We start from the raw sequence: 13,272 nt of genomic DNA on the forward strand, positions 1-13,272 counted from the left end.
ATCAAATTTGAAAATAGAAAATTGAAAAGAGGTTTACAGTAAAAATTATACATCAAATTTGTCCACATCTCTCTATTCCGCAATATTCCTACTCATCATGATTTTTCTCCCTCCTAGACTACAAAAACACTTTTCTAGTAACTTTCATGTTTTATTTCTTCCTAATTAATTCACTACCCACATATCAGTCACAGTAAACTTCTTAATACATACCCTGGATCGTGTTCTTTCTTCAGCTTAAAATTTCAATTGCCTAAGCAGACCTCTCCAGTCTCACCTGCTGCTCCCCTTAGTAGTATATTTCAGTAAATCTGCCTGTTCTGCTCCCCACTCTATCTCTGGTGAATCCTCTTATCCCCTTCCCCGCACCTCTGGCCTACACCCCAGTTCTTCTATGCATAAATAAATCTTAAAAGGAAAAAAGAAAACAAAAATCTAAAAAAAAGACAATTCAATTACCTACCATTACTTTTACAAATAATTCATAATTCGACCCATGGTTAAAATATCATCAAGAGGGGCCTCCCCTGGTGGCGCAGAGGTTGAGTGCTGGGCTGCAAAGCTGCCTGCAGCCTCTGCAGTGCCAGTTCAATCCCTGGCCACCGGCGAGGGTCCCAGATGGTGTGCAGACCTCTCCTGTTGTGACCGCTGCTCCCCACAGCAGTGTACTTCTTCAGTCTGCCCATTCTGTTCCCCGCTCTGGCTCTGGTGAATTCTCTCAACCTCCTGTGCTTCTGACTGTACCCAGTGCTTGTATAAATAAATAAATCTAAAAAAAAATCATCAAGAGATTGTTCCCACAGACCACCCTCATTTATTTCCCTGACACTCTCCTTTCCGCTAGCCAGCATGGCTCTAGTATTGTCAGTAAAGTTAGTTTATTGAACATTCTAAGGTTGTTCCATCTTAGACTTTGTCACTTGCTTTGGAAAGCTCTTCCCTCACATTATCACATGACTTTTCCCTAAATTAATTCTGATCTTTGCTTAAATACAGCAGAATCTTAAAAGATGCTATTAAATCTTCCTTAAATTCTTTATCTCCATTTCAAACATCTGAATGCTTATTATTCATCCTTTCTCCAATGATACATAAACTTTATAGTCATCCTTCATAAACTTTGTGTCTAAAAGACATGCTCTATTTCTAGTTTTAAAATTCAATTAAAGCACCTCTTTTCCACTCATAACATGATCAATGAGAAAACAATAATAAGATCAATGAAAAAAATAGATAACAAGATCAATGAGAAAATAAAATATATCATCTTTACTAAATAGGAATATATATCTATCCTATGACTAGACTTCTAATGTGCCCCTCGGTGAACAGGCCCTGCATAATCACCTCCCCATAAAGGTGGACCATGACAATATTATGGAATAGTGTTCCCATGAATAAGTTATTTATCAGTTGGCTTTGAGTTAACAAAAGGGACATTATCTTGGATAGGACTGGCTCATACTGATGATCCCCTTTTAAAAAGTGGGGCATGAGGGAGACATTTGGAATGCAAAATGAGAGAATCTATTATGTTGTGGAGAAGACAGCATTGTAAGGATGGTGGTTAAACTCTAGGGGCTAATGGTCTCAATCCAACAACTACAATTGATTTCTGCCAACAACCCATAAGCTATGAAAGGAGCCTGATACTTAGGTGAGATAGCAGCCTCTGCCCATTTGTTATTACAGCCTGGTGAGATGCTGAGCTAAGAAATCAGAATGGCCTTGTCTGGAATTCTGACTTATGTTATTATGTGATAGCAAATGCATGTTGTTTTAAGGTGCTAAGATTGTGATAATGTTACACAGTGACAGAAAACTAATACTGTATGCATGAATCACATATTATAAAGGACTTTCAAATTCAGTGGAAGTCAAACAAAATCATAGAAATATGCCAGAATAGAAGGCCTGAAGCTACCCTTCTTTGAAATACATGACACACACTTGGGGAAAAAAATCAACAACCCATGTTTTGAACAATGAGAAACTGGTTGCAAAGGCTCCCATTCTGAATTTTCCCAGGACCTTTCCCCCCTTACAGGGAACTGAAAATGTACATTTAAATACATGACATTGACTTCATATATCCGGTGTAACAGAATAAAATTTTTTTAGATTTTTTTTTTAATTTTATTTTTACATTCCCCAAACAATTGCAGAATAAATTTTTAAAAATGGAAAATTGTGGGGCCTCCCCTTGTGGCACAGGCGGTTGAGCGCAGCGCTGTGAAGCTGTCCACAGCCTCTGCAGTGCCGGTTCAATCCTGGCTAGCTGGCGAGGGTCCCACATGGCGCGACAAAACTCTCCTGTCTCACCCGCTGCTCCCCTCAGCAGTGTATTTCGTCAGTCTGCCTGTTCTATTCCCCGTTCTGTCTCTGGTGAATCCTCTCACCCTCCTGCACATCTGGTCTGTACCCCAGTTCTTGCATAAATTTAAAAAAAGGAAAATTGTGAATGTATGGAAGTTACTAATCTCTCATGAATTAGGATGAAATAAAGGTTAAACTAACTCACCCACATACAACCTTTTCTTATTAGCAACTTCAATGAAGAGAGGAAGGATTCTTCCCATAAAGATAATTGAATCAGGCATATTTTATATCATAAGAGAAATAATTATATCATAAGAGAAAACAAACAAAAAATCTAGCATAGTGTTTACACAAAAATATAATTGAAAAACAAGGAAGGATGAGGCAGTTGTAGACTTCCTATACCATTATCATGAAAACTATGAAGAAATGTACTGCCTTATGTTCAAATTGTTCTATAAAATAAGATTTCAAGGTAGAATTCAAAGACACTAATGATAAAACAACTTTAGGGGCTAAAACCTTAACTAGCAGAGCTCAGGAAATAGGAATAAACATTAAATTATAATTTCTACTTTTTTTAGTATACAGAAAGTCAAATAAATAACATTTCTGTCTAATTGTCTAAAAAGCTGGACAAAGTACAAAGTAGTCATTGCCTTTGTACCATTAGAAAGTTGAGGCAACACTGATGACTTCAAATAAACTCAATTAAAATGAATGATGTGCCCCTCTAAGAACAGAAAGGAATAAACACTTTTGCATTTTGTAGAGTTCAAGAGAAAGATGACTGTCATAAAAATAGGTAATAAGAAAATAGCAAAATATTAATAACTTCTTAATATCATAATTTAGGCTAGATTGGCAGCTGTCAATCCTTATCATAAGGAAATTCTGAATATACTTACCAATCCTTCTGGGCTTACACTGGTTGTTTAGAAGGAATATAGCTAAGTAGGAGATCTGCAATAGCCTCTTTTAGTGACACATAGGTATGAACACTAACTTCCTAGACCACTTACTAAAAAAAAAAAAAAAAAAATGCAGGCAAGGAGAAGATCAGGAAATCAGACCTCTCCAGGGACTAGGGAAAATTCTGTTGCTTTAGTCTAGAGAATAAAACATATTTGACTTAATATTGGGAAGACGACAGGAAATCCACTCCAGTCAAAAATCCTGCACTGAGACAAATTAGAAAATCCAGTGGAGATGAATGAGAAATTTATGAATGAGACCTTTCTTCTGATGATACAATTCAAGGTTAGGCTTTCATAGAAACATTGTCATAAGCACTAAAAAAGTGACACTCATAAGATTCTGGTAAAAATGATTTACCTAAGATTGAGACTGAAATAAAGGAAACAAAAAATTCCTCCTATTTCCCCAACCATGAGTCTCACACCAAATAACAAGAAATAGCAAACTTTCTCTGCAAGAGGAAAAGAAACTGGACAGAGTTTCATTCTGAAACTCTGAGGTACAAATGTGAGGATCTGCTAAAATGTAAAGCCATAACACTCAATATATAATTGCCAAACAAGCAAGCATCAAAATATATAAGGCAATTTATTATCAAATCTGAAAACAGACATTGGTAGCAACACAATAATGATTGGGTACTTCAATATTCCACTTTTAACAGTGCACAGACCAACTGGAGAGAAAACAAGCAAGGAAACAATAGTCTAAATAAAGAGCTAGACCACATAGGCTTAGTAAGCATTTATAGGACACTGAACCCAAACAAAGCTGAATACACGGCCTTCTCAAGCGCATCATTCCTTCAGCATAAACCACATATTGAGTCACAACACAATTGTCAATTCATGGAGACTGAAATAACATTAAGTATCTTCTCTGATCACAATGGTACCAAACTAGAAATTAATCACAAAAAGAAAGCAAACAAACCTCAAATAGGTGGAGACAGAACAACACAATACCTAATGACTATTGGATTAATGAGGAAGTCAATGAGAAATTAAGTAACACCTGAAGAAAAATGAAAATGACACAACCTACCAGAGCCTGTGGAGCACAGCTATAGCCATACTAAGAGGGAAGTATGTATCAGACAGTTTACATCACAAAACAAGAAGCTCAAATAATCTTATTTCTCACCTTAAGGAACAACTAGAAACAGAACAGACAAAACCAAAAACTAGTAGAACAAAGGAAATTCAAATAATCTTATTTCTCACCTTAAGGCACAGCTAGAAACAGAACAGACAAAACCAAAAGCCAGTAGAACAAAGGAAATTCAAATAGTCTTATTTCTCACCTTAAGGAACAACTAGAAACAGAACAGACAAAACCAAAAGCCAGTAGAACAAAGGACAAAATAAAAAAAGTCAATCAGAAATACATGAAATAAAACTTAAAAAGTCCAAAACTTAATGAAAACCAAAGCTGGTTCTTTGAAAAAGTAAACAATATAGACAAACCTCTAGCGAAGCTTACAAAGAAAAGAAGGGAGAAAACTCAAACAGAATGAGAAACAACAGTTACAAAAGGCATCTCAGAAATTCAAAGCCTCACCAGAGATTACTGTGAATTTTTGTATGCTAGTAAATTGAGTAATCTAGAACAGATGGACACATTCTTAGAATTATAGAACAATCCCAGACTGAATAAAAAAGAAATAGAAGACCTGAACAATTACAAATTCAAACAATAAGCAAAAGTATCCCAGAAGACAAAAGTCCAGGACCACACAATTTCACCAAAAATTATTACCAAAACCCTTAAAGATTTATATACTTCTCAGATCCTTCCCCAAAATAGAGAAACAGGGAATACTCCTAAACATACTATATAAGGTCAACATTACCCTTAGGCCAAAACCAGAAAAAAGATACCACATAAAAAAAAAAAAAATTAAACAATGCTTTAAAAGCATCATATGGTATGACAAAGTGGGATTTATTAATAAGCATGGCTCAACATATGAAAATCAATCCATATAATTTACCACATTAACAAAAGGAAAGATAAAAATCATATGATAATAGATGCAGTGAAAGCATTTGATAAGAGTCAATGTAGGGGCAGGATGGGCATGATGGGCACTGAGCAGGTTATCTATGATCCAGCAGATGGGTAAAGGAGAGTACTGGAGCCCTCAGTGGGTTTCTCAGGCTTTTATTGAGTTTTACATGCATTGCAGCAACCAGGTACACAGCATGCAATGGTTCCTAGGGGGCCAGGAGGCTGGTAGGCCTCCAGACCCCAGGCAAATCTTCACTCTGGGCTTCTCTGGCCTCTTTTCTCCCTTATCTCTCCTGCCTCTCTCCTGCTGCTTCTCCTGTTTCAGCTTCTCTTGGTGACTATCTGAATACTCCTCCCATGGCCCACAGAAGTAAATAAGACAGCTTGCAACAATGTAACAACTGCAAACACCCCATCAGGCAGGGCAATCCTAATGGTGGGAGGGCAGAAAAGCCTGAAAATCATTTACCCTACAGTCAGTATCCACTTATGATAAAAACCCTCAAAAAATGGGGTTAGATGTAAGTAGAAAGCAATACCATGTTTATAGGTAGAAATGCTATCTCATAACAGAAGTCAATTTTCCCTAACTGAGCTACAGTTTCAATGCAATTCCAAAAACATCTTAGCAATATTTTTTAAAATGTAGCTAAAATTATTTATAATAGGAAATAATCACATACAAATTAAAGCCAAAGTAAAATATTTTTCTTATATAATTTATAGAAACTTTATAATATCCAACACTTGTAGATGTAGGCAAACAGAAACTTCCAAACATTATTATACGAGAATGAGAAATGGTCATCAAGGAAATTTCAATAAAATAGAAAAATCAGACCACAAAAATTTATAAGCAATTAAAAACTGGCTAAAAACTTGATATAGGGCCTTCCTGGTGGTGCAAGCAGCCTATGAAGCTGTCCGCAGTCTCTACAGTGTGAGCTCGATTCCCGGCCAGCCAGGGAGCAACCCACATGTGCAGCAGACCTCTCCTGACTTGCCTGCTGCTCCCCTCAGCAGTGTGCTTTGGTCAAGCTGCCTGTTCTGTTCCCTACTCTGTCTCTGGTGAATTCTCTCACCCCCACACATCTGGCCTATACCCCAGCTCTTGTAAATAAATAAATCTTTAAAAAAATTTTGATATAACCTCACAAAGAAATACTATGTTACAAAGTCTATTTTACAACAATAATGCTATAAAACTTTCTAACATTAAGAATACAATTAGTCATATTTCTAAATACGATTTCAAAAATAAAAAACAAATCATACATTCACAAACATACACATACATTACAAAAACACTGCAAATATATAAGCAAGAAATTCAGAGAAGTATATCTTAATAAAAATGCTATTTTTTAAAGATTTATTTATGTATACAAGAACCTGGGTACAGGCCAGATGCACAGGAGGGTGAGAGGATTCACCAGAGACAGAGTGGGGAACAGAACAGGCAGACTGACAAAATACACTGCTGAGGGGAGCAGCGGGTGAGACAGGAGAGGTCTGCCTCGCCATGTGGGATTCTCGCGGCCAGCCGGGATTGAACCTGCACTGCAAAGGCTGCAGAGAGCGTTTGGCTTCACAGTGTGGTGCTCAACCACCTGCATCACCAGGGAGGTCCCACAAATGCTATTTTTATAGTTAGACATTTTCCAGATTTTCTATAGGAGGCATATAAAAGATAAAATTTGTGACAGAAAGTAAAAAATTCTAAACTAGCATACAGAAAAACAGAAAAATAGTGAAACATAGGGTTTCTATTATGTAACCTGGTCTAATAAAATAATGGCTTAAGGCATTTATTTTCTATTTGGGGGAAAGCAGAAAAGAACATTTCAGCTTTGATGTGATGGCCTCTTGGTGATTTATATATATATATATATATATATATATATATATAGATTACATCATTGTACATTTTTAAAAAAATGTTTGCTTTGCCTCCCCACCACTGCCTCAGGTGCAGTCTCCATAGAATTTCCCTCACCAATTCACCTGTGCACCATCACCACAGTCCCCTCCCTGTGCTTCTTCCTCCTTCCCTAGATTTCTCTCCCTCCTCCTCCTCTCCTGCAGGATGTCTCTGGTTTATAATTGTCTGTTTGTTTTGTTGTATTTGTACTGTTATTATTTTTTTCCCCTGATGTCTTATTTGGTTCCCCTGTACCTGGGATTACATCAAACTGAAAAGCTTCTGTACAGCAAAAGAGACATTAACCAAAACAAAGAGATACCCCACTGATTGGAAAGAAATCTTGGCACTCCATACAACTGATAAGGGACTGATCACAAAGAACTCACAGGACTCAACAACAATCCACTCAAGAAATGGACAGAAGAACTTGAAAGACACTTCTCCAAAGAGGAAATGCAAATGGCCAACAGGCATAAGAAAAAATGTTCTTGGTGATTTCTAAAGAAGATGAGTTTGATTCTTATGGCTCTTAGATTCAATATGGCTCCACTTCCCAGAGGCCCAATCTGACCTCCATGTGCTACTCCTGAAATCAGTAGTTTGTAACATTGTCAAAGTTTTATAAAAGAAAGAGAAGTTTACTATCTGCAGACAATGGAGACAACGAATGTGAATTTCTCCACAGAGTGCCTCTTCAGATAAGAACTTGAAAAGAATTTTAAAGCAAATGTTGGGCAAAAGGGAGAGAAAGGCATGTTTGATGATTGTGTGTTGGAGGTATTTTGGTGTTGCTGGTTATCTGCCAAGCATCAGAGCATACTTCCATACACTTCGTGTGCTCAGAAAATGGTGGCTTAAATCCTCCTCTAGGAGGAGAATTTAGTACAATAACAAGACTGATGTGAAGTTCAGATCCAGAGGAAGAGGCTGCATAGGCTCTGAGTCTATTCTAAACCAATGGGCTATTCAATACCAACAGGGATAGTTGGAATCTGGTTATCTCCACAGACTGAAATCTATACACCAGTTTTTGAGTAAATCAATTAAAAATTTTCACCATCCTGCAGGAGTCAGTAATGGTTGGCCTTAACCCTTTGTTTCTTGGTATTTTAATGTCCTAGGGTTAACAGACAGCCATTTGTTTCCCAGTTCTCTGAGGTGCTGGTTTGGCAAGGGTCTTTTCCCAAGTGGACGGTGGGAACTTATCTGAGTTTAACTTATCTGAGTCTCAATTTCCATAACTGATGTGGTGAAATGGTGCCAAACCCAAAAGAACTTAACAAAATAATGCTAATTAAAATGCCCAGAATAAATTTATCTTAATGAATATATATGTATCACACACATAAATTATAATTAACATAAACTTTCTATATGTAAATACAGACACAGATTGTATGCCCATAAAATTGGAGACTTATAATGACATACCAACAAAGGAAGTACATTACATAAAGTACATTTTTATAAACAGAAGATTAGATGTGCTTACAAGTGGAATGTGAAAGGCTAGTATATTTTCTGTCTTAGGCCATTTTAAGAATAAACAGAAGGTATTTACAGAATTTGATTTATTAATAGCATGTATTTTATTTTTGATTCAAAATGAGGCTTATTCTTTGAGGAAGGGCAGAAATATAAAAGAAAGAAAGCAAGAAAGCCAAGATTTAAGGAAAGACACTGAAATAAAATATGCACACACAGACTTGAAACAATCTGGTCCTAGGGTAACAAAGTAACAGGTTTTTTTCCACACATTTCCCCACCCCCAGATAGGCACTGAATTCCAGTATGCAAACAAAAGGGACATATTGCAGAGGTGATTCATTCAGCTGGGGAGACAAAAGGCTGCACCAGCCAAGTCAACATTCAACAAAGCCCAACCGTGGAAAACTTGTTTCTCTCTTTTTCAGGAAAAGTGGCATGTTTGAATAAGTGACATATTCTTTAAATTTCCTTTTTTATTTTTTTTTTAATTTTTTTAAACGTTAACAAATACACCTCAAAATAACAACCAACTTTCTCTTTTTTTATAGAAACCCAGTTTTGTTTTTTTTTTTTTTTTTTTTATAAATATCTGTCTGTGCTTTCATCTACATATGTGCTGCTATCTCTCCATAAACTCAATCATGGTGTAATTTAGTCTGTATTGGTAAATGTAGAAAGACTCTCAGATGGCTTAGAAGAAATAGAACAAAATTAGTTTGGATTTTTTTCCAAGTGGATTGTCACAATCTGTGCATGTTATTTCCCTTACCATTACATTTATGCAACATTCAGATTCCCTGTCCTCCTTTATCCACCTCCTATTTAACATAAACAGGGGAAAAATTAAGTGGCTATAATCATCTCTAGATCCTTTATAAACTTTATACAATAGCTGAGAGACTATAATGCTCGAATGGATGTTATTGGTTTGAATTTGGCATGTGACATCCAAGCTATGTATCTTTCACTATGCCCAGGAAAATCTCAATCAAAGTTCCAAGCACATATATAAGAGGAGAATTTTTTGGCTGTGTTATGTTGTAACATTCCTGAATCTGGTCTCTGTCATGATCATCCTTCAAAGGAACCTCCATTTTAACACAGCTGCCAATACACTCCAAAAATAGGTATCAAGGCTGTTTGTTTATAGAAATGTGTCTATTCTCATTTCTAAGGAAGTTTATATTTGACATAATACTTATTTATTGTATTAAAATACTATTTGCTGCTAAGAAACAAACCAAGTAAGATAAATGTGAATGTCAAAGTCACAACAGAATTTTTTTTTCAAGTAGCTCCAGTGTTGTACTAAATCTGGAGAATTCTTGAACTTCCTTCTACTGAATATTACTCTAATAAAAGGATGATACCTAAAATTTAAGCATTTTTTCCCCACTCAGTGACAGATTATTTGAACTAATCAGATTTAAAAGATGTTTCTAATTCTCCTAGATTTAATTAGCTCTCTCCCTAAATCTCCTCTATTATGTGCCTACTAAACACTTTAGTCATACTTTTATCATGAACATTTTCTGAAATGAATGTTAATTACCTATTTATACTGTTTTTTGTCTTAGAGCATGTCCAGTGGAAGAAAAGGTCTTATCTCTTTCCCCTCCCTACTGAAATTTAAAACACAATGATGAAACTTTCTTGTAATTCAATATGTCATCTAAGGTAGGGTAATCTGCTTAAAGTCCACATTCACAACTCAGTTGGGCAGAAAGTGTTTTCACCATAATGAACTTAATTCTACCGGGCACATTCATTATTAGTAGGAAGTAAATAAAAATACCACCATTTAGGATTCAATATAACTTAGTCAGTTCCAGGGTAAAGCAGTTTTCGTGGGAGAAGTACTCAGCTTTTCAGAATTTCTCTAAACTCTCACTTCTCCTTTATCTTTGATCAATTGATATGTGAGTTTAGATGATATCATGATGCATAATGGCTAAGAATTGGAATTGATCGGTGAAAATAAACAGCAAATTAACTGTAATATTCCATGAGGTCATCTCTGAGCCAGATCTCTTAATCTTCCTAGTTTCTAAGGGTTCAAATCTCACTCTCCTTGGTGTTCCAGCTTATAAGAAAGGAAAACAAAAGGAAGCATTTTTTCTATTTAAAGATATGCCCTGGAAGCTGTGCATATTATCCTGTTTATTCCAAATTGATTGGAACTAACTAACACGGATCATACTAACAGGAAAGTTGTTTACATTGATGACAACAACATGGGGAAGGAGAAATGATTTCCTAAGATGGGTAAAAATAGCATCTAACAATAGTTGAGCAAGAAAAATATATTCACTCTGAAGAATTAAGTAAAGCATTTTAAAGCATATATTCAATAAAGTGAATGTTCTATCTGACTGATTTATTGAACTAATATTCATTGAATCATATCCATATAAGTAATAGGAAATCAGCTAACATGAAGCAAAACAATTACAGTATCTTAATTAGGGTTACTAATTACCAATTTTGGGCTGGTGGCACAGCGGGTTGAGCGCCACACTGTGAGGCTATCCGCATCCTCTGCAGCGCGGGTTTGATTCCTAGCAGGCCTGGGAGAAACCCACATGGCATGGCAGACCTCTCCTGCCTTGCCCACTGCTCCTCTCAGCAGTGTATTTCGTCAGTCTGCCTGTTCTGTTCCCTGCTCTGTCTCCAGTGAATCATCTCACCCTCTGCACCTCTGACCTGTACCCCAGTTCTTGTATAAATAAGTAAATCTTTTTAAAAAAAAGCTACCAATTTTACTAAATTTTATTAATCAAAATGGAAATATGAAGATAAAATCTGGAATCTTTTGAGACATTTTTTAAAGAGTCAGAGTCCTGTAATAAAATTTAAATAGAAATTTACTTATTATACTTAATGGTACACTTTCGAATTGACTGGGAAATTCATGGTTTCACAATAAGACACCAAAGGAAAGTTTGTAAGACTTGAATCAGTTATCTTTTGACTGTAAATAATAGAAAATGGACCTAACAGAAATGCTGAAAGTGTAATTTATAAAGTTATTAAATATGCAATCATAAAAATAAAAGAAAGGAACTCTTCAGGTAGCAACAACAAAGAGAGGCTCCTCAGGTGGCAACATCAAAGTGAAAACTCAAAAGAGGACTACCATCCTAAATGTGATTCAATTGTGACTCACAGGAACTCATTAATTCTAGGAGGATAAGAACCAAGACCATCATGTAGAAGATGTGGCCTCCCATCCCTAAAACATGAAAATCTTAAAAGAAGTTACTTGTTTAAAGTTCAGTTCCTTGAACTGCTACCCTAGCTATTGAAAACTGGCAGATCAAAAAAAAAAAAAAAAAAGTCTGCCTATTCTCCTGGAGAAGTCTTCAAAAAACATGTTACATTTCTAGGATAAAAGGGAAGAAAGATCACCATAAGAAATATGGCATCCAGGCTATTGCATACTTGAATATGGAGTCTAAATATTTACCGTCTGCTTAATAACAGAGGTACTTTCTAGGAAATAAATATAATGTTTCAGAATATTGCAAACACTAGATTCCTAAAGAAAGTGAATATGTTTTTCCCATCACAGTTTACATTGAATTACCACAGAACCTCTGCCAAGGTCACACAAAAATTACAAACTTTAAAGAAATAAATCCCCTTAATAAGTCAATAAGTTGAACATGATAGACAAAATGTAGTTTTTCAACTCTCTGTTCATTTGATAAATATTTATCAGATGTCCACTTTAAGCCTAAAAGTCTTTAGGACATTGTATATACAGAATTGATTAGACAAAAAAAAAAAAAAAAAAAAAAAAAAAAGGATGAAGATATGTAAGAAGGAAAATAAAGTGAAATCAAGCCCAGGAGAGAAAAAAAGAAAAAAAAAACAAAACAAAAAACAGAAGAGTTCAAACCATAAAAGTGTGAACAACTTACTCCCTGAAATTAAGAACTTAAAGGACATGTGTTACTTCAAGAGTATATATACCGATATTAGAACAATACAGGGAGGATTAGTCTGTCTCCTTTTCAAAGATGAAATGCAAATTTGTGAATGTTTATAATTTTTAGCATAAATACAAAATCCTGATCAAGATAGCACTAAAAAGAAATCTACAGACTAATTTCACTCATGAATATTGATTAAATAATCCTCAATAATATATCATCACACATAATCAACAGTTCAGTAAAAATATTTTAAAATAAACAATTTAGGAATACAGGCTAGTTTAGTCTTAGATAGTCTATAATTTACCATATTCCTTGATAGAGGTGATGCACATAGATGACTCTGTAGATCATAAAATGGTTTTAGACAAAATTTCAAAGCCCAGAGCTGCTGATAATATTTAGTAAAACAGGAATATGTGGAAATAATTAAATTCTACTTATACTCACCAGAATGGTGAAAATGAAAAGGGAAAATGACAAATTATGGTTAAGATGTGAAGTAGTCAGAATTTGCCTACATTGGGCTTCCCCTGGTGGCGCAGTGGTTGAGCGCTGGGCTGCAAGGCTGCCCACAGCCTCTGCAGCACCGGTTCGATCCCCAGCCACCGGGCG

The 13,272-nt window shown here is 35.7% G+C and overlaps 1 non-coding gene across 1 annotated transcript; it reads left to right on the plus strand.

Moving 5' to 3' along the window:
• The first annotated feature begins 12,673 nt into the window (after positions 1-12,673).
• Positions 12,674-12,776, plus strand: LOC119248565 (U6 spliceosomal RNA). The gene has a single exon (XR_005125981.1). It is a non-coding gene; the product is annotated as a U6 spliceosomal RNA (small nuclear RNA).
• The last annotated feature ends 496 nt before the right edge of the window (positions 12,777-13,272 follow it).

Source organism: Talpa occidentalis, unplaced genomic scaffold (genome assembly GCF_014898055.3).
Source record: "Talpa occidentalis isolate TD23 unplaced genomic scaffold, MPIMG_talOcc4v2.1 talOcc4.16, whole genome shotgun sequence".
Taxonomy (NCBI): domain Eukaryota; kingdom Metazoa; phylum Chordata; class Mammalia; order Eulipotyphla; family Talpidae; genus Talpa; species Talpa occidentalis.